The 17,892-nt window shown below is 40.0% G+C and overlaps 1 long non-coding RNA gene across 5 annotated transcripts in view; it reads left to right on the top strand.

The window, feature by feature from the left end:
• The first annotated feature begins 6 nt into the window (after nucleotides 1-6).
• LOC146593005 (uncharacterized) overlaps nucleotides 7-17,892 on the top strand; it is a 254,796-nt gene continuing 236,910 nt past the window's right edge. For all 5 annotated transcript variants that reach the window (XR_014896477.1, XR_014896474.1, XR_014896476.1 and 2 more), the window contains exons 1-2: nucleotides 7-161; nucleotides 2,354-2,660. This is a non-coding gene — a long non-coding RNA (uncharacterized LOC146593005). The remainder of the gene's footprint in view (nucleotides 162-2,353; nucleotides 2,661-17,892) is intronic.

Below are 17,892 nucleotides of genomic sequence, written 5' to 3'. Positions count from 1 at the left end.
TGAACTCCGCATCTCTCGCGCGCGGCTTAGCTCGTCGGCGGCAACTTCAGCCGGGGAGGTTTCCTCAACTTTCTCCAAAGCTCTCCCACCACTTAAAAACCAGACAGCCCCGCCGCAGGCTCGCACGGAAATCTCTTTTCGCAGCTTGAAGAAAGGAGAAGGTATGTGTGGGCTTCTGGTTTATTGTTCTTCCTCTGCGCCCTCGCCCCCCCAGCTTCGCTGTGGGCTGCGAGCGCGGAGAGGAGGGAGGCTCCGGGGGAGTTACGGGCCAGCTGAGGCTTTTTCTTTGTACTTTCCAGAGCACATGCAGGTATTATTTTGGGAGGGTAACTCAGGCATTCTGCCCTAGCTTATGTAATGGAGGCACTAATCAGGAGGGGTCTCGCCTCCACACATTTTGTCTGCTTRGTATTTTATTTTATTGTATTAATTCGTTCCTTGTTGGGGGGGTGGGCGAGGGAAGGGAACGGGTTCAGAGAGTTTTCTGAGGTGGGGTATATTTTTAAGCGTTGGGACAGAGAAAAAGCTGGACGCGGGAGGAACTTGGGAAGCTGCTAGGGACCCGTCGGGAGCGGCGGTGGGCAGGGGGCTCGGCGCGGGAGCCGCGGCTCCGCACGCCGCTGCTGCCCGGCGCCCCGCCGCAGAGCCCCGGCCAGGTGCGCAGCAGTGCGAAAGTTTGGGAAGGGAGGCAGCGCAGGGAGGATTTTGCTCTTTTGATCTGATCGCAGCGGAGAGGGGACGGGGAGACGGGTCAGGCCAGGCTGGCCCGACCTCGGTTGGTCTGCGCTTACCCGGTGCAGTCCGCCGCATCCTTTCGAAGAAGGGAGCGTCGCCTTGCCTTTTTTTTTTTAAATTCTTCTGCGTGTTTGCACTTTCTAGATTAAGCGTCACAACTTCTGCAAACTTACTGTTGTCCACTTTGTACTTTTTCTATTTCTCTTACTTTCCTGCCGTGCTATGTGATTTGTTTAGCGTCTTTTTATTCCCTCTTCCACTTCTATGCTGTGTAACAAATGCCACTTCTCCTCTCTTTTCATCCCAGTACATGACTCTTCCTTGCCGAGGCTATTTTCTTTTCCTACTTTGCCCATTTTTCTGCTTCTTCTATAGATATCTTCTCTTCAGAATTTCTGAAAGTTTCTACTTTTCCAGTCCCTCTCTGCTGTCACATTCCTTCTTCACTGGTCCTTTTTCATCTATTCTTCCACCTATATGCTTGCTTGCATTTCCCCCAAAAAACTTTTTTCCCGAATCGTTCAAAGTTCATGCGTCCTTGACTGCACTCACAGTGCTCAGATTCCTCCGATGCCAAGTGAACATGTAGGTTTCTTCTGACTCCTTCTTCTAGAGTTATTCTTTCTTAGTCTGTCATTCATGCATGTTACTCCATTACGTGGACAGAACTGGAAACAARAATTCTTGTACATCCAGCAATATTTATCTTCTCCTTTCTTCTTGTCTTTATTTATATCTGTGGACATGCATCTCCCAATTTCTAAAAGTTTATTCCAGTTCCTTTCCCTCATCCCCGAGATGGAAGTTTGCTCATTTTTCTTTTCCCTACTCCACCTTGGCAGACCTAATGCAGTTTTTCTCTTTATTGTTATTCTCTCCCGTGCAGAATATTTAAATATGTCTTTCTATTGCTCATATTACCCTTCCCAACCGTAGCAAAAATTTGCTGTTGGTACTCCTAAAGGAACGACGCAGCAGGAGCACAAGCGTGGACAGGCGCGGTGGGTTTGGTTGTTGCCTTACCTGTTCCTTGTTGGGTTCCTTGTAGTTTCTGAAGTCTGGCATTTGCTGCCGCAGCCCTCGCTACACCGGCACTCCTGCTGGCAAGGGTGCTGGGGCTGAGGGTGGAGAGGAGATTTCTGTAGGCAAGGCCATTAGTTGTCCCCTCCACCACTTTTTTGTATTTCCTTCAGAGAGGTAGACAAACTTTATGTTGCTACTTTCTACTTTCTGTAGACTCATGCTTTTCTTAGGTTTTGAAATATCTGCCAGCCCAATTGAAGAGCCTTTATACAATCTTTCTTTCCGGCGCTTCAGTGCTTTCTGCAGTGTAAGACCACACAATGTGTAGAGAAATATGAAAGCCTTTTCCTTAAAGCATTGAAAGTATAAAAATGACAGTATCTAGCTCCATTCCTTGGTAAACACTCCAGAGTGGCGATGTTTTGTAAATGAAATGCCATCACCAGGCTTTGAGTTTAGAACTTGTCTAAATCTATAAAGAAATACACGTTTGAAATTATTCAGAAAAATGTAACTTTATATTTGCTTATTAGTCCCTGAGCAGTGTGCCGGAGTTACTGTGCTGAATTAAAACTTCCTCCTCTTATTTGAACAGGTCAAATCATGATCGTCAGGAAAACAGGACGGTTGCCCAAGCATCTGCCTGTGATCGGGGCCGTATTGCATTATTCAATGGATGGTGGAATACAACTTTGGATTCTTCAATGGTGATTAATGTGGAACGAACAGTACAACAGAGCTTCTGAGCGTCGTAATGGTTGGAATTTGTACGTACRTTATTGAGCTACTGGAAGAAGTGGAAGAGGCTCTTGCCGAAACTGGAGAATATTGTGGACACTGCTGCTTAGAGCCGTTTGGATTATATTTCTTATCTGACATTGAGGTCCCGCAGCTAATATAAGGTAGGCTCCTCTCCAGCTATTGCGAAAATATTATGTCTTGTGCATCAAAATTTGAAGAATATTATTTTTACCTAAAAGAAACTTCCCTTTTAACCTTCTAGTTGTTGTCTTTGCCTTGCTATTGATGCCAACCAATGGTTTTGAGTGGTATTATGTGACAGAAATGACTTACTAATGGTTTGGTAGTGTGTGTGTCTGAAATACAGAAGAAAATGGGAACATGAAAGTATTTTTGTTTTCAGAGCTAACTTATTTTTCAAGGTAATGACTTCATTGAGACTAAGAGTGTATAGCAACTCTAAAAATTGAATTAATTAATGTATAGGGAAAAAAATGAAAACAGTTTAAACAATGCATTTTTTACAGTTATGATTTTCCAAGTAATAGACTTCCTGTTTAAAGATATGTTAGTGTTTTGAATTCAGCTCAAGAAAACAACATTATATTATTTAACATCTCCTCCTCAAACAGTAACAAAATGTCTTATGTATAGTTTGTGTATGGAAGATAACAAATAGAAATATTTAATTAAAAAATTTGAGGAATCTTTTTGTTTCATATGTTTTTAAAGGCTGTTGATTTAAGGCTTCTTTCTGGACCATGGTTGCATCCCAATACTGTGAAAGTCTGTTGGATGGGGACGGTGATCTGTTTTCTTGTTATTATATGTGGTGACTGATGTACAAAAAGGAAATGTGGAGTAAATAAGTTATTGAAGAAGAAATAATTGCATGAATCTAGCTTAAATGTTAATCCAATGGTGAGGAAATGGTTGGGTCTCTTAGTGAACTATTGCAAAGAAAGCTTTAAAGCTGTTTAAAATCTGGTCTTTTATACTTGTTTTGTGTATTTCTTATTTATAGCTGAAAATGAATGACATGAAGATAGTTGCTTTTGCTGTGTATTTCAGCTCATCTGATTGGTTCACATCTATACCAATATGTAGGGCACACAAGTATTCCTAATCTTAAGAAAAGTGCTGAGCTGGCTGCCCTACTTTAGAGCGAAATAGAAATCTGAACAAATAATCACTTGTTATCCTTTTCAGTTGCAAACAGAGATAAAAGAAGCAATAAATACAGTCTTATTTTCCTGGTTCTGACTGTCTTTTAAAATAAAGATCTGCTTTCAGTTTTCTTGCTTATTGAGGATAAATTTTCTGCTACTTACTGAACATCCTTCACGTATGTATGTCTAGATTTCCATTCGTAGTATCATTCTGCGTTGATACTGTTTGTGAACTTTTCATGGTTTAAGTTAGCCATATGAAAGTCTTTGTTTTCAAGTCTCAGAAAGCTGAAAGTCCTAGACTCCTCGTGGCAAAAAAAGGGGGAAAAGGATAATAAAAGAAATGTGCTGTATAAAAATATTTAGATCTGCTATTTAGCATCGTCTTAGGAAGAGAAGCCCAGTCATTAAGTTTCTATATTTAAAGGAAACCAAAATTGCAATCCTTTCTGCATTCTGTGCAGAGTTTCTTCTTGTTCATTTTTTTTCTCATGCGCTAGAAGCTCTTTAGAAAGACTAATCTGATCAGTGGCTGTTCTTCATAACAAATAGAAAAGACATACTTCATTTATCTGTATGAAGGTTATTAGTTTTCATCAACACAGAAAACAACTTTTTACTTAAATGTCATGTAAATAGAGACAACTGCTTGCCTTTTGTTTTATTGGAGGGTTTAGGTAGATTGAATTTTATCATTGTCATAGGATTCAGGATATATTATGCAAATTATTAGACATACCTGTGCTTGTTTAAATGTGGAATGTTTCAAACATCGATAGCTTGATGACAAAACTGTTAAGATTTAAAGAGGAAGAATACAATTTATCTAGCCTCGTGTTACTTTGGACAACTTCCAATGCAATGAAAAGAAGTATTCTCATATTATGAGATAAGATCTGAGGAAAGAGGAAAAGTGCGGTCAGCTAGGAAACATTTGGAGCAATAGTTCCCAATTAGGTAGATGCGCCGTGCTGGTGAGGTGCGAGACCCTTGCAGGGCTTATAAAAATACAGAACCTATATAAAAAAAAACAAAAAAACCAAAAAAACCCAACAGTTTTTGTAGAGTCTCTCCTGGTTCCATGCTGGACAGGCTTGAGTGTCCCAGCTGTGCAATGAGGGCAATGGGGAGGGCTTGGGGAATGAGCAGCACCTCGGTGATAGGTGGGTGGGTGAGCACCTGCATTAATTGAGGCAGGGAGGAGTGCTGGTGCCTCCCAGAGGAGGGCTGGCTGTGAGAAGGGTAGGAGTGGCTGCAAGGAGTGATTTTAGGTATGTGAGCTGTATGTTGCGTTTGTATAAAACTGAAAAGGATTTGTTCTATTAGTATGTCTGTAGTTATAGTTGATTTGATAYTTGCTTTGCTTGTGGCAGTCCTGAAGAGTGATAGAAGTCCTTGGAGGATCCCATCCTGGGGGAGTGACAKCAGGTAGCCCAGTCAGCATGGGCTGGGCTGAGCTGGGCTTTGAACCTTCTCCTACTAGCCTTTTCCTACTAGCCTTGCCAGGGTGTTTAAACTGGTACCACAACTTAAAAATAGCTGAGTTCAAATGAATTCTGATTTTTCTGAGTGATGGTTTCTCCTTTGTATTCCCTGTTATGAAAAGCTTCTAGCCAATGTAATTTGTCCTTTGAGAAAGTGTATTACACCACATAACTAAAGAGAGTAGCTATGGAGAAGTCTCAGGCCAACAGAGCTTGAGGAGGAGAGTTCTTAATGGGTTGCAAGAAGTGCTTTTACAGTTTGCTGTGGATAGGTAAATGGTAGTGTTGGATCTGTACCCTGGGAGGGATGGACAGAAGAAAATAGGGCTCTTGTAACTTCTGCCAATAGCTAATGGAAGAGATGGTATGTGGAATATCTTCTGTTTAGAAGAATATGTAGGAAAACAGAAAGGAAAGCRTGACCTTTTTCTTTTCAGCAGTTTAAAAACTTTAGTCAAAATTATCCCCTTGAAGAAAGGGTTCTGGCATTTCAGATGGTTTTGAAACAGTCCAAAGAGCATTGTGCAATGGTGGGGAGAAGGCATGGGGAATATGGACTCTGTGCTCCTCACTAGAGAGGAGAGGTGGAAGCTGTAGGATAGGGCCCGTCCGTGAGCGTATTCCTAGAATAATCCACTGCAAACTTTCTGTGGATACAACTGAGTGTATTTAGCTTTGGTTCCAGGGAGAAAGGCACTGATCACATTGTACTTTCCTTTATTTTGCTTGGTGCTGGTTGTATTTGATATATCTAATCATCTATCTTGGTATAGCAAAGATCAGAGTTGTAAATTTGACACTTTTGTTTTTCAGTTCTTGGGTCTCACTTGTTTGCCACCTTTTCTGATAACTTGAAGTACAGGAATCTTGCAGAATTGGTATATGCATTGGAGGATGGTGTGTGTGTGCGCATTGCATGAGAGAGGTGAAGAAATGTTGATGAAAGTTGGAAGCAAAGACTTTTTTTTTTTTATTATTAATCTGGGTGTGTTTTGCAAAAACAACATTTTTCTCTCCCTCCCCCCCAACAGTGTTCTAATATACTTGGTATTCTTGAATCATCTAAAGCAAATGAAGCTCACAGACTGACATGTGAGATGCTTTCTGTAAAAATGCTATCCTTCAGGTCAGGATGGAGTTATGTGGCTTCTGGAATTGCCATTATTCTCTTGATTGGCACTCTTTTGGTAGCAAGATGACTTCTAACTCACTAGCAGGTTCTATTTTGATCTTATTTTATTGTCATGGTCATAGCATGGAATTTGTCACAAACTGTTTATAGAGTCTGAGGCAGTATGCTATTCTGCTTGATATTTTGACCTTTCCTTGATTCAAATATATGGATGCGTTTGGGTTAGGTAGGGGGAATTAGGTGAGCTAGGGGTATTAAGAATATTTTAACATAAAACTAAATATGGTGGTTGTGAGGATGGGGACAGTACTTCCCCTGAAAGGTTRTAAGACTGCAGCATGTGCAGATTGTGTATTCATATCTGTGAAACTGTAGATTAGTGAGAACATATTGTGTGTAATTCTCTATATGGAAGAATGAAAAATGCTCATACCTAATCTAAATGTGGATGCTCCTGCTAAAAATAGCTAAAGGACTACACTTTTTCTAGTTAAAGTAAAAAAAAAAAAAAAAAAAAAAAAAAAGTAATGTTTTTCCCTGAATATGCTATGTTACTAAGTGTAGTGCATTTTGTATATCTTAAGTACTTTGGTATTGCTTTTTCTCTCTTTAAGATGTCTGAACCATGTTCCTGAAGCACTTTATACATGAAAAGCATTGCATAAGCTCTACGCAGGACAGCAATTGCAGTGTTGTTCKGAATGTCATTGTTACCTTTCTTCAGAGATGCAGGAGAGCCGCAGATGTTTTGTGTGTGGACTTCCTCACAAACACCAGAAACAGTGAGTGTCTGTGTGTGGAAAGCAGACAGTTGGCGTAAAAAGTAACAAGTGGGCAATGGAAATGGGTATTCTGGACTGATAAGGTTGGAGCCTGACTTAGTTGTGAGACAGTGATGATAGCTAAGGAAAGGAAGTGGTGAGGCATCTTGAAAATGAAGGCAAGTAGCTAGTGATTAGTGTGATTGAGAAGAGATGGATACAGTGCCAATGGATTGGAAGCTGTTTGTCATAACTTATATGTCTGTAGGCCTGTGTCATCAGGGCGTTTGTAATAGGAAAATGTATTGAAATRGCTATAACACAGGTTATAAATACATTGGGGATCAGCAGCATTGACTTTTACAGTGAATGACAAAATTGTTGCTGTTTAGTGCTGGATGATAAACTAAAGCAAACTTTGTGTGCTTTGAGTTAAACTTGTTCCAAAAATAGTTGTCCTCAGTTGCAGGTACAAGTCAGCCTTTTCTGTTAGTTTTGTGGTACTATGCAAGGCAAGAATTTGTATAGATAAGTGATTCAGGAATTCCATATGTTGTTTTGAGATGCTCTTGGAGGTGAGATTTTTTTTTTTTTTTTTTTTTTTTTTTGCTGCTCACTTGGGCATCTTTCAGAATTTGCAAACTGTCTTTCAGTTGGTATCTCTGTATTACTCTGTGCATATGTTCTGAAAATAATAACAGTGGTGATGGCTCTAGGATGCGTAAGTGTGTCTGGGTTATGCAGCAGGTCCTGGGGTGTTTCTAAGCAAATTGTTTCTTTTGCACAGACTGATACGGTGCCATGCAGGACATTAAATTTAGGCCTGAAAGTGATTTAGCTGTGTAATGGGGCTACTGGGCTTGATCTAGTAGTAAGTGTTACTTCTCAGCTGAGCTCCTGTGGGACTGATGCTGGAGCTGGCTGGAGTTAGCTTGAGGGTCTCTTTCTTGGACTCTGCTGTGGGGTATGAATACAGACTCAGTTGTGGTTGTAAAGACATTGCTTTTAATAGCTTTAGGCTTCAAGCCTCAAACTGCAATGTGTGGCAAGAGATATTCTGCCCCTTATGAAAGATACATAGCTGTATTGGTGAAAACTAGAATTTGCAAGATCTGTGCTGAAAAATGTATTTTTTCTTTTTTCTTTCCTTTTTTGTTTGTTTTAACATGGCAACGTTCACAAAGTTTCATGATGCAACATAGGTAGTAGCTTTACTTGTTTGTGCTCTCGGACTGGGCCTGTGGAGCATGGTTAGAAATGAATCTTAATGAAAACTGATACTGGAAGATAGGGTGGCCCTATTTCTTTTTCCCTTCTTCACAAACTTCATGTTTCAGTGCCTTGCTTTTTTGCTTTTTTGCAAGTGTTCTGTTGTGCCCTTCAATAGAAGAGATGAAAGAGAGACTGCTCTAAACCCAAAAGCTTTTTCTTTATTATATAGATATCGTCTAGCTTCAGGACTTGTGTACATTCTTTTACGTTTTAGTCTTAAATCTATGCATTATGTGGTTTTTATCAGTTTAAAGTTGTCCTTTTGTGCATAGCTAAAACTGTTTCCTCGATCATGGCTTGGTTTATTGGATTTGGATTGACTGCCACTTCTTCTTTTCAAATAGCTTCTTTTCCATGGCATCAACACCTGATATTTGAATATTATAATCTTCAGAAGACTTTGCATGAACATCTCTAGTCTGATGTAGTCAAGTTTTTCATTATATATTCAAATCATTAAGAGAAAAGCTGAATGGTTACTGCCTTTCAAAACATAAATGCTAGCACAGCTACTGAAAATATGAACTAGTTATTTCTGTAAAAAATCTATATGGTCAACTTAGTTGCACTCCATGCATCAGCTGTCAGAGTGAGCTAGAGTTCAATGTGCATCTCCTGAAGGAAATCCAGCACTTGGACACTTCTGTGGTCCAGCCCTCTGCTAGCTTGTGCAGTGGAGGAAGGGGACTATAGCCAGATGTATGTTGGTTGTAAACCTAGTATAACCTGAATAAAGAAGTTCAGAAAGTAACAATAAGAGAAACAATTTCTCCCTCTCTTCGTAGAGAAGCATGTAGGTATCAACTTGCATAGCGTCAGTGGAGATTGGTTTTGGACCACAAAATGAATGCATCTAAATACAAGAATAATATTTTCATTTTAGGTGTCTTATAATGAGGGTTGTTAGTATGAGTTTGAGTATGTGCTTTAGTATCATATACTTAGATTAATGCCTGCACAAGAAATAATTTCATCAGCCAGTTTGAGTCATCCATAGTACTATTTTATTTATTTTTTCCTGCTTAGTCCCCAACACTTGAACTGTTGTGCCTAAATCCAGTCATTCAGGTCCAGCTTCGGCAGAGCCAAATAAGAATAGCTGTTCCTAACTTCGAGAGTGATGTGGACCACTGAGGTCTTTGAGAAAGCAAGTCAGATACCAGAGTCTGAAAACATTGTCCTTAGGAAAAATTATGTGTACATACAGTATAAAGACAACCCCAAACCAAAGGTATAGAACTTGAGAGTAGCTTCGTGAAGGAGATGGATGGTTTCTTTCCTTCTATTTAAAATAAGGTTTAATGCATTCACGGCCCTCTTCCTTATGCTTTTGTCAATGGTTTCCTGTGCAGTGTGTGCGTGTTTTTTTTTCCTTTGTTTTCACTTATTTTGTTTTTCTATTTTTTTTGTTTCTATTCAAATTGAAATAAACACTTTGTTCTAATTACCAAGTTGCTGCTTAAAATACATCTTACATGCAAATTCTGATCAAGCAAAAAACATGTCATGGAAAAGTGTGTCAATTATATTGGTAGAGATGAGGAGTGTACTGAAAATAGTACTGATCATCTGTAAAACATTTTATCCCAATTCTCAGAGATACTCTAATTTCTCCCCTCCTTTTCCTTCCCTTCTCAGACTCCCAGAAGAAACCACTGAAAAGCAATGAGGTCTTTCTGATAGCACTATAGAGATGATTTTTTTTTTTTTTTTAATAATTGGCTTTATCTTATTATGGCATTAACTTTTATATATGTGTACATGCTTTTGTATACATAGCTCTGTGAGTGTATATATATGTTATATATATATATAGCTATATGTTGGTTTGATAGAATTCATTGCTTTAAATTATGCATAGTGTTATATTTGAAGGGGCTAGAGGAGATTATTTATTTATTTTGATCTTGTTTTAAGACTTCTAGTAAAAACTGTTCAGAGTACCAAAACTCATGTGGGATGTTAGCTATTATGGACTTCATGCAGCTGGGTTGGTGACAGTGTATTTGAGACAAGTGAAAAGGTATTTGCAAAGGAACTGTTCATTGGTTGATTTCTGTCCTTTTGCAAAAGGGCAGAAATTGATCTGCTGCTTTGACCTTGGATTGTATGTTGCAGCTGGAATAGTTTTTATATTTATTTATTTATTTTGGTAAAAAGACAGTAAGGTAAGATATGAAAGATCTAAGGTAAGGGTGATGGTTCCACAAGTTTACAAAAACCTCATTTTAAAAAAAATTGCTTGTGCAGTTTTGTAAAGCACGGACAGGCTGGCTGATGACAGTAAGAAACCACATAGTAGACACTGAAAAAAGTCCCTAACATCACTACAAATAAGAAAATAAAAAGCCGGAATTTGCAGACATACTGTAGGCCATGTGTTTGGATAACTTCAGAGCATGATGGAGTGAGGAGCTCTGGCTTGTTGCTCTCCTGTATCAAAAATGGTGTTTCTGAGTGATAATTACAGAATTAGAGAGGGCGTTTCTTTAGACTTCTGATTGCTTGGTACAAATGCTGCTGTGCAAACAGCTCAGAAATTGCCAGAAACATTTTGCATATAGCATTTTCCCCAGTGATTCACTGCACACTGTGGTTTATGGCCACAATTCTCCCAAGAGGAATGGGGTGAGGGGTGTGTGTGTGTGTGTGGTTTTTTTTTTYYTTYYTTTYYTTYYTTTTTTTTTGTGGTTGGTGGGGTGTTTTCCACTTTCCCAACATCTGCATGTTTCTAAGGTAAAGAATTAGGAAGTAGACACTAGTGTGTTTTTTTAAGATCAGTGCCCAAATTAACTTTATGGCAAAAAATTGTTTTGGATCATGTACTGCCTTCACCATGTGATCAAGTTGGTGACAAGGGGCACTTGTGGTTCTACTCAGGCAAAACAAGATTATGTCTCCAAAGATGACTCCCTCTGTGGAGACAGAGGGGTTGAGTATGGCACAACAACTGCTTCCCAGGAAAGGTGCCTGGAGGTTGCTGCTGAGAGATGTAGCTGCTGCTTGTGTCCCAGTATTGAACTGGATTCTCTCTACAGAAAACCAGGTGTGCTCAGTGAGCAATTATCGATGTATCTGTTGTATAGTAAATGTCATATTTTTTTCAGTGAGGCTTGACTTTATCCTCTTCCTGTCTAGACGTTCAAAGATGCATTGAGAAATATTGCTGTGAACTGTAGATGCCAGAAACTTTATACTTGTGTCTAGGGCTGTCCTATCTCTTTAGCAGTGTTTATAGAACTGGCAAAATCTGTAGGTACTGCTGGATTTTTGTTTTTGTCCTCTAAATAGAAAGAGGAGTGAGCAAGCAATACGTTAGACATCAGAGAATATTTGTTTAACTTTTCTTAGCTTTTTTTGTACGGCTCTCTTCTGCCTTTAGAATTGTTAAACTGTAATTGTGCTCACCTTTGGGTTCTTCACTATTCTACATTGAAATTGATAGTTTTATATGAAAAAATCCAGTATTTTAAAAACTTGCATCAGTTATAATCCATTTAGAATGAAATCTCATGCTTCAGGAATCAGTACTTCACTTGAGGAGGATTCTTGGTCTAGAAACTCTCTTTAACCAAAACTGTATCCAAATCACGTCTACTTCTTTTGCTAGGTTGAAGTTAACTGCTTAACATACCACTCATAGCTGAGTCTGTGCGGGTCACAAATTTGGGACCGACTAGCCATGAAGAAGTAGTACATCTACTAAAACCCAGGCTTAAACCGTGGGGTCAATAGGGACTTGCGACGTTCTGCAGCCACCCAGCTTAATGCATGTTTCATGCTTTTGGTGGTGGTTTGTTTTATTGTCCCCAGTAGGGTGGGGGCACAAACAGGTGGTGTACAGCTTTTACTAATGTAATACAGTATATAGTGTAGGCTGCACCAAGTGAAAAACCTGATAGGAATGTTGGCTCAACCTGGAGTTAGGCCTAAATGCTGTAACACTGAGTTAACCTTTAGAAACCTGTGTAGTCCTTGATTATCTGAATAAAACATGCATAAGGAGCAAGCTCAGACTTACTTGTGTTCAGAACTCTGATAACTTGATATTCGCAGCATTTACAAGCACGTGTATTTGTAAATAGCTAAGTAATTTCATTCATCTCTGCCCTGAGAAACATTAAAATTAGGCCTGTAGTAGAGAGCAGATTTCAATCATAATTATGGAGTGTAACCTGTAACCCTGTCTTCAAAAAAAAAGTGCCCTGGTGCCACAGAAGAGGTGGTGATGTGGTAGAGCTAACGCAGTTGTGAGCCTAACCTGAGCTCTGATGTCCTGCTTAGCTGTTAACATTATTCTGGGATACGGGGACAAAGCTATGCAAGTTAGTCTGACCAGTACTGACCTCTAAGCAAAAGATAGTACCCAGATTTTTTTCTACCTTTTTTTTTTCTTTTTTTCCCCCAACTATTAACTGTTCATTACCATTCAAATGCTGAATAAGTAGCTGAAATTTGTTTTCCCCCTCTGAGGAAGCATAGAGGGGTAGAAGGTGTTAGGCCCTCGAGATCTGTCAAGTTGGATTTGAACAGCATGGAGAGGCACAGTCAAGAGAGAAGAACCATACACTGGAAATATTAACCGGAAGATATTTAAACCTCTTTTCTTGCCAAACGCTTACATGGCACAGGAGTGAGGCAGGCCCTTCAGTATGTGGCACATAACCTCTGAGCTTTCAGAAGGTGCTGGTTACTCCTAGAAACTGTAAATTACATAAGCAGATGCGCATGTCTAATCTGTCCTCAGGCATCTCCCTGTAATGCCCTTAGCAGCAGCTGTGTGGCCAGGTAAGCGTGACTGGGTTTGTCCGTGAAAGGAAAGATTCCCACCTTATTACTGCATGCAAGTAAATGCTTAGTTTCTTCTAACATTCAGACTGTGAAATGACAAAGGTGTTTGGTAAACTCCTTCATCTTTCTAAAAGATTCCCTCATAGACCTGGAGTTTYGAAAGTGAGGAGTGGGAGCTTTGCAACAAGTAGAGCTCCAAGAGAAGAACTGGAATGTTTTTCTACTGTTCAAATTGTACAGGYGTTTAAGGCCCTTTGGGTTATCTTAAACCTCTGTGCCCCAGTAGAAAGCTAAGCTGGTGGTTATTTGTTTTTGAATGGAGTTGCAATGGAGCTTTGTTCATAAAACATAACTCACTTTGACAACCCACTTTACAGCATATGCATTGGTATATTTGAATATCTTTTAAAAGCTGGGTATTTAAGACATAAGACAGCTCCTTTTTAAATGACTACATACCACACTGTCCATTTAATGAGATGCTTGCTGCTGTGTATGTACTGATCTGTGAGCATCAGCTTTTTCCTTAACAAAGGAGACCTCCCTCTATGAAGAGGTTGCTGAAGACCTTTTCATTAAGGTGCTGATTTCCAGAGATATTTTTGCTTGGCTGTGCCTAGCCATTTGTTCACTTGCAATTATAAAATGCCTGTGAGACTCTTCTGGGTACCACAAAAGTTGAAAAGTTATAGCAAATGAGCAACATCTTCCTGAATTTACTTCTCATCTTGGATTTGTATTAAGCTTTTAGACTTCTTCTAATTTTACAGCCCAAATTGAATATATTACAGTAATTTTATTAACATCAAAAGGTTTCAGATTGTTCACGTATAGCGCTTATAAAGGAGTAGTTTAAGGCCTTGAAATTCTTAACAGATGCTCAGTGATGTTCTCGGTGTCTAGAGCTTAAAGAAGGAAGAATTTAAACTCAATTATAGTAACGTAAACCTTTCCCCTTTTGCTTTGCAGAATTAAATATTTTCATTTATGTAGCACAGAAGTTTAACATTTTGGAATAGGTTAGATAAGCAGGAGAAAAAGGCAGACAAAGATGCATCTTTGTCCATGCGGAGTAGGAATGCATTTGCTGATAATTTTATTGTTACTTCTAATAAATTTGGACTAGAAATCCATATACAAATTCCTTTAAAGCTCAGTCAAGTGTCTCAGAACAGGGGCCTGAAAACAGTAGCCTTAATCACTACTACTACTTGTTTTTGATGTATCAGTAGAGAAGGCTTGAGGAAAACTAAGGTGTTACGTATATACATGTGTACACACACACACACACACACACACACACGAAAGTGAGTGTTCTTTTTTTTTTTGAGTGAACCAGTGTGGATACAAGAAATGACTTGAGCAGGCCTGTATGGAATATTGTAATCTTATACATCTCTTTAATTTACAACTGGAGTAGGAAAAGCTAACCTAGACATGGTTACTACTATTGGTTTGAATAAAGCTGTATATCAGATTCACCAGCCCATTGTCGCAGCAGTTTTTTGTGTAGGAAATTTTGTTTTCAGGAGTGTAGAATATACCCCAAATCTGCAAATAAATAACTGTACTTCTTTAAACTACTACTAGTTAGCGTGTCTACGTAGGCAAAGCATATCAGAGTGCATCTTTTCTGTTTCTAAAGACATTTTATATGACTTTTGGCTAATCTATGTCACACCTTGATCTTTGTGGAAGAGGGAGGATTAGTAATGCTCCCTTGTAATAAAATGAAGCATCTCTGATTCTTACCTTCCTAAATTCTCAAATTACGTAATGCATTACAGATTATCTGAATTAACATGTTATTAAATACAGATGTGTCAAAATAAAAGGAAAAATGCCTTTTTTTCTAAGTGCCTTCTTTTTTTGTCTGCTTAACTGGTAAAATTTAACTGAGTGCATGGTTAAGTTTGGTTAAATATCGTACTTCAAAACAGATATTTTGGGAGGTATTTTGTATATTTATCGTTACAAGTTTTCAACCTCAAACAAATTCTAGGTGTCAATACATAGGATACACACAAATTCTATGCGTCAGAATTGAGAGAGGATAGATTTTAGACAAAGCTTGGATTACATTAAACATTTTCAGCATACAAATTTCATGGTATGTATTAAAAATAAACTGCAGAAATCCAGATAAGAATGGAGAGCATCTGCATGCATATGTGTGTATGTGTGTGTATGAGCTTAGAGAAGGCAGAGATGAGAAGAAGAGAGGGCTTAAAGGAAGTTTGTGTATTTATCTTTGACCTTTTATTCTCACTTCCTGCAGGGATTCTTGTTTGATGAGCTTTGGGAAGAAATAGATTCTCCCTGCCCCCCCCCCCCCCCCCCCCCCCCCCCCCCCCCCCCCCCGGTCCATTATACAAGCCTTTGTCTTTTTTTTTTGCAATGTTTTCTGGGTGAAGACAAGAGAGTAGGATATGGATAAAGAATGAGGATTTGTAGCAAAATTTCATGCTGATATTGAGAGTAGCTGTTTGCAAAATACAAATTTGAGTGTGCAGGTTTTCTGCTTAGAAAAACAAGTGAAATTACTAGATTCTACTTTTGTGATGATACAAAAAAAGATTTGAAATGGTACATGTACTTCTGTTTTCTTTCTCTTGTCTCCAACATTGATCATCAGGGATAACTTGCGTATCCTAAAAAGTCTTTAGGACCCTTTGAGCACCTTTAAAGAAGATTTTTGTGCATTTAATTAATCCTAATGCCTGGGATATGTTCCAGTAAATTCATACATCTGGGCAAGTGCCAAATGCTTTCAATGAGTTCTCATAATTTGAGGAGTGACCTTTGAGGATGGCAGTAGGACCAGAAAATCATCCACGCAAAACGCGATTCTTCTGCAGGACCTACTTTAGTACTCATTAGAGTCTCAGAGACTGTGGCTCTAATGATGTTGAAGAGCAGCAGGGATGGATAGCAGGCAGTCTCTTGCTTTGTACTTGACTGTATTAAGCTGCATTCCAAAAATCATACTCAAAACATAGATCCCTCCAGAAGGAGAGAAACAGTGTAGGGTGGTTTAATCTGCCTTGGAAGAATGGTCACTGTATCTCGTTGCACTGTATCTCGTTGTTTTAAGGGCTCTGAAGAGCTAATCCTGGGTGACCTCAGCACAAGCATTCTTTCAGCATTTGGCAACACCACTGGTGAGTGGGATGATATTAGAATTGTCTTGATTAGTTGTTTGAGGCTGTCTAGTCCAGACCTGAATTTAGCAAATCTAATCTGATTTTATTTTAAGAAGTTTGAGTGCAAACTATTTTTTTTTAAGAAGGTGGGGGGAAGGGAGGAGGAAAGACTGCTGTAACAAAGACTCTTTGTGGTGGGACTTTGCATGTTGGAGAAGTAAAGTATTACTGCGGAGAGAGATTATGCTAGGGAGTACTCAGGTGAGCTGGGCACATACCAGACTGAGACTGGATGGAGTCAGCACAGGTGCTGGGAGAGATTGCCAGTGTCCCTGTAGGGCTGCTCTCTCATCCCTGAAAGATTGTGATGATCAGGAGACTCCTGATGGCTTGGAAAGGGGGGGGGGGCATCAGGACCCAGGGAATGACAGGCTGGTCAGCCTAACCTTGCTGCTGGAGAAGACTATGGGACAAGAAGAAAGCAAGTGGGAGCAGTCCACATGGATTTACGAAGGGGATATGCCTGTCTGACCTGACTGCGTTGTGCTGAGGCAGACATCCTGTTGCAGAGGGCAAAGGATGTAGTTTACTTTGACTTTAGCAAGGCTTTTGGCACAGCCACTTTTAGGACCCATATAGCCACTTGGAAGAGGTTGTCTAGATGGCTGGACTGCAAGTTGGGTGAGAGACTTGCTGGACTGCTAGCCTCCCAGTCAGTGTCTTGAAGCCCAACTCTGGCAGCTGGTGGTTAGCAATGTTTCTTGAGAGTTGTTAGAGGCCTCTCTGCCTGCAGCTCCCTCTGCAACCCTCACCCCCAATGGGGGTTTGGCTGCCAGCATTGCTGGATCTGGGGGCCAGCCCTGGGGTGGCAGGGCTCAGTAACCTTGGCTTCAGCTTCTGAGAAAATGGCTGCAGAGATGAGGCATGCAAGACAAGATAAAGTCACATATCAAGGTGGAATTGTAAGTGGCTCAAGAGGGGGAGAAGAAGCACAAATGTGAAAAGATATAAAATGCTAAAAGGGGTGGGGGGGATGGGGAAACAATTAGCAAGAGAAAGCAACTTGGCAATATCGAGGATGTACTTCAGGAGACAATGAAGGCTAATCCATCTCCCCTCTGGATGATGCCTATCTGCCTGGCAAAGACTTCAGATGTGGCTTTAAGTGGTGGGTTTTTTTTTTTTTTTTTTTTTTTTTGGGGGGGGGAGGGGAGGGGAGAAGAGGGGGATGTTGAGCCTGCTAACATTTAGCTTAGCTGCTTGTTAAATCCTAGTTATCTTTAGTAGGTTTTGGCTGATGCGTAGCCGCTCGGTACTTCTGAAGGTGCTTGCATTCTGTTTGGGGAGTCTCCTTGTGCGTGGCCTGTTGAAGTGGAGGAACTGTAGCTCCTTCCGCAGGCCCTCAGCCGGGCGGAGGGAATTTGMTTTTGAGGTTTGCAAGTGAGCCTTGTCGTACTTGGTTACAATTTGTAACTTGCTCAGCTACTGACAACTATTCCTGGCTTGGTTATAACGGATAGGGCCATTTTTTGCATGGCTATAGGGAATAGCCATCTTTTCCCTGAGCATGTCACGGGGGTGGTGGGAACACTTTTGAGCACAGCATAGGCTTTAGTGTGTTGCTCTAGTAGTTTGTGCACG

Source organism: Rhea americana, unplaced genomic scaffold, assembly GCF_003343005.1.
Source record: "Rhea americana isolate MKP2758 unplaced genomic scaffold, rheAme1 scaffold_31, whole genome shotgun sequence".
Classification (NCBI taxonomy): Eukaryota; Metazoa; Chordata; class Aves; order Rheiformes; family Rheidae; genus Rhea; species Rhea americana.
The sequence above is the reverse complement of the archived record's forward strand: the minus strand, read 5'-3'. Positions and strand labels throughout refer to the sequence as shown.